This window comes from Elephas maximus, chromosome 7 (assembly GCF_024166365.1).
Source record: "Elephas maximus indicus isolate mEleMax1 chromosome 7, mEleMax1 primary haplotype, whole genome shotgun sequence".
NCBI lineage: Eukaryota > Metazoa > Chordata > Mammalia > Proboscidea > Elephantidae > Elephas > Elephas maximus.
The window spans coordinates 64,899,822-64,904,063 of record NC_064825.1 but is presented as its reverse complement, the minus strand read 5'-3'; positions in this window follow the sequence as shown (position 1 = coordinate 64,904,063).

Here is a 4,242-nt window from a genome sequence, read left to right as displayed (position 1 = left end):
CAGGGCACCTTGGTTTTGCCCCAGATCCTTCGTTACCTGTGTCTCCTGGGCAATTGCCTAACTCTCTGAGCCTCGCTTTCCCCATCTGTAAAATAGGAAAATAGCGCCCGCTTCCTGGGCCGGTGGAAGATAAAATGAGACCCCGTCATAGCTGGTTCCAGAAGATGCTTAGCCCCTCTAGGTGACCTTCCCCCTCCGCAGGACCTCCACAGACGACCGGGCTGCGCCATGGGGGAGCAGAAGGCTGCGACCCGCCTCCCTCCAGGCCTCCCACCACCGGCCCTCCTTCCTGAAGAGAGAGCGGCTTTGATCGCCGCTCGACCCCGACCAAGATGCCCGACCCGCGCAGGAGAGTCGGGGGCGCTGCGCACGCTCGCGGTGCCTCGCCCGGATCGGGAGCGGCCGCGCGGCGCACGCCTGCCACCTGGCGGCCTCCCGTAGCCTCGCTGCGCCGCGGCGCACGCCTGCCACCTGGTGGCTGCCGGCGGCCTCACCGCCGGCCCACCCCGCGGGCGCACGGGCCTGCCCACCCTTACCTCGGCGGTTCGCAGCGGGACAGCCCCGTCGTGCGCGTGCGCAGGACTCCCCACCAAGGGGCCTCGGAAAGCCTAGGAGTCCCTGGGAGCCCCACCTCGTGAGCTCGATATCGGCCACGCGCGGCTGGGGCACAAGGTCATTTACTCCCCAAACACGTCAACATTTCACTGTCCTTGGGTCTGGGGCCATTTCAGAATCTGCCAGGGAGGGTCTGAATGATGGGATTGTCCCATGTGGGTGCGAGGACAGGTGAGGAACAGGCTAGAAGACAAGCCAGTCATACGACATTTCAGACAAGCCTAAATGGTGGCCTGGAAAGCTGCCCACCGAAATTCTAATAGATGGTCTCCGGAGGGTAAGAGTATATTATTTTATTCTATTCACCTATCTGCTTTTTCTCAGTTTTCCCCATTGGGCACGTATTACTTTGTGAACAGAGGACAAAAAAAAAGTTACTTTTAAAAGAAAATTCATATGGAGAGGGAGAACCAAAAACCAAAACCTTTTGATTAGCATTTGAGCCCTCTTAGCTACTGCGCCACCAGGGTGTAATAGTCACATAGTTAATTTAACTCGATGTCAGTGGGTTTGTTTTGGGTATCCAATTCCTCAACTATCTGGATCACCAGATAGAGCTGCAGAGTTAGAATTTAATCAGAAAAATTATGTACCTGGGTGAGTTTAAAAAAGAGAGATCAATTAGGAAAGTATTATTCAGACATTAAGTAAATTTTGTGAAATTGCTGTTTTTCTTTGATTAGCCTAAATAACAAAAGGGCCTAATCAGCTTGTCCATCAAGGGAATTCTGGAAGTTTTTGTGGTCTAGTATCTATATTTAAATGAAAATTCCCAAGCTCCCTGAGAAGGGAGAGTAGCGCTTGAGGCACTGGGGTTGATGGTCCATCCTTCCCATGTGCTGGGATTAATTTCCTTAGTTATCTAGTGCTGCTATTTAACAGAAATACCACAAGTGGATGGCTTTAGCAAACAGAAATTTATTTTCTCACAGTCTAGGAGGCTGTAAGTCCAAATTCAGGGTGCCAGCTCCAGGGGAAGTCTTTATCTCTGTCAGCTCTGGAGGAAAGTCCTTGCCTCTCCTGAGCATCTGCTCCTGGGCAATCTTCATGTGATTTGGCACCTCTCTTTCCCCATTTCTGCTTCTCTTGCTTGCTTGTTTAATCTCTTTTATGTCTCAAAAAGATTGATATAAGACACGCCCTACACTAATTCCGTCTCATTAATGTAACAAAGACAACCCATTCCCAAGTGGGATTATAACTACAGGCATAGAAGTTGGGATTTACAATACATATTTTGGGGGGACACAATTCAATCCATAACACTTTCTTTAGAAGAAAGAAAGAAAAAAGTGTCCCCTCATCTCAGAACAGGGTGTGGTGCCTGTTGCCATCGAGTCTGACTCATAATGACCGTATAAGACAGAGTAGAACTGCCCCATAGGGTTTCCAAGGAGCAGCTGGTGGATTTAACTGCCGACCTTTTGGTTAGCAGCCGAGTTCTTAACCCTTGTGCCACCAGGACTCCGATAGGGGTAATCCAGTGCTGTTGAGTCGGTTCTGACTTACAGCGACCCTATAGGACAGAGTAGAACTGCCCCACAGAGTTTCCAAGAAGCGCCTGGTGGATTCCAACTGTCGACCCTTTGGTTAGCAGCCATGGCACTTAACCACTACACCACCAGGGTTTGCCTGATAGGGGTAGATGCTTCATATAGACCAGAAACTTAGAGGAGAGTGGAAGTGCTGGTCAATCACTGTTGTCTCATTCAAGCTCTAATCTGTCCCCCCACCCCCCCCCAAAAAAGTTGTCATGGAGTCAACTCCAATTCATGGCGACCCCACGTGTGTCAGCGTTGAACTGTGTGCCCCATAGAGTTTTCAATGGCTGATTTTTTGGTAGTAGGTTGCCAGGCCTTTCTTTTGAGTTCTCTGGGTAGACTTGAACCTCTAATCTTTCAGTTAGCAGCCAAGTGGGTTAACAGTGTACACCACTCAGGACTCTGATGAGGGGCCTATATTCAGACATTTGAGGTCAAGGGATTTATTTCAGAAGGAGTCATTAAAAAAGCCAAGCATTTACTAAGAACCTTCTAAGTGCCATGTGGTGTGCTGGAGATACAGGGATAAGAATGCCTTCCTTGCCTCTCAGCAGCACTGGGCCTGTCTTTGATCAGAGCTGAAGCACCAGTGAGGAGCCTCACCCCACTGATGCTGAGACAGAATGAAGAACGTCCAAGGTGGCCGTGGAAGCCTCAGCTGCTGTTTGAGGCCCTGGGAGGGGGAGTGGAGAAAAGCTTAGCCACTAGCAGGAGAAAGGCTGTAATAGCCACCAAGGACTCCATGGGATCCCTGAGGGGAAAGCAGAGGGGGTTGTCCTTGGGGATCTAGTGGGAGGTGGCAGTCACAGGCCATTGAGATCCAGCCCACAGCCTTTTGGGGTCCTCCAAAGGGTTGGTGTGACTGGGGAAGTGGGGGTGTTTTGGGGCAACAGCCCTCCAGGCATGACCCCGAGAAGGACCCATCACCTGTGCATTAGTCCATCTGAGAATTGCACAACCTGAGTCTAACTCACCCAGGGGGACACAGGGAATAGAACCACGAGTAGAACCCAGGTCTGTTTGAGTCTAAAGCCCACGCTCTTCCAACTCAGTACTTCTGAAGGCTGGATTGGGGGTGGGGGTGTTTCAAGCACTGACCAGTCTAGAGGGCAGCCACTCTAGAAAGAAACCCATTCACTGTTTCTTTCCATCTTCCGGATCTGTGCAGTGACAAGCAGAGGGCCTTGGGCCTCTGGGATGATCTTCCATCTCTGCCCTTTTTAGGATAGCCTGCGTGTTCCTTGTAAACCAACATTTCGTAAGCAAATGCCCTCTGAGTGAGAACACAGAGAGCCCAGTTGGCAGAGTTCAGTGACGCTGCTCACCAATGTTGCAGGGGAGGAGGACTGTGCCCGGGCTCCCACGGGGAGTGGGAGGACAAGTTGGAGGGGCAGCAGTACGTCTTCCAGGGGGAGCCGGCCCTGGACGGTGAGGGCTGACCTGTTGGGAGAAGAACAGGAAACCTGAGAACAGAGGAGGAAGAATGTAGAAAGTCGGGCCCACAGGCATACTTGTGCTTACTTACTAATCTGTAGTGAACAATTTCACATGGGTTTCACATCAAACCCTTGTGAAATTGCTCATTACAGATTAGTAAGTAGGCACAAATAAGCCCGTGCTTACCCTGCTTACTGAGTCATCTGCCCCTTTCAGAGATGGTAAATTTGAGGAGGCTCTGATGCTGTAGGAAGGTGCTGTGGGGTTGGGAGAGAGATAGATGCCACCCACACCTAGAAGCAGAATCTTTGTTTTGGTGAAAACATGTGAAATTGGTCACTACAGATATCTGGTAAGCAAGGTAAGCACCGTGCTTACCTTGCTTATTAGATAATCTGCCCCTGCCCGAGGGGGTGCTGGTCAAAGCAGAAGTTGCTGCTTGACTAAGAGAGGCAGGGTGAAACAGGACAGGAAATGAGGGCTTCTCAGGATCAGGGAGGAGGGGTAGGCTGCTGGGCTTGGTGAAGAAAACAGGGTTACTAGACAAAGCTTTCCTCTACCCACTCCTAAAGTCCACTGGTTGAAGGCCTGCATTCTTGTGGTGCACAACAGTGACCGTGTCACTGCGGTTTGTTGTGGTAAGGTCAGG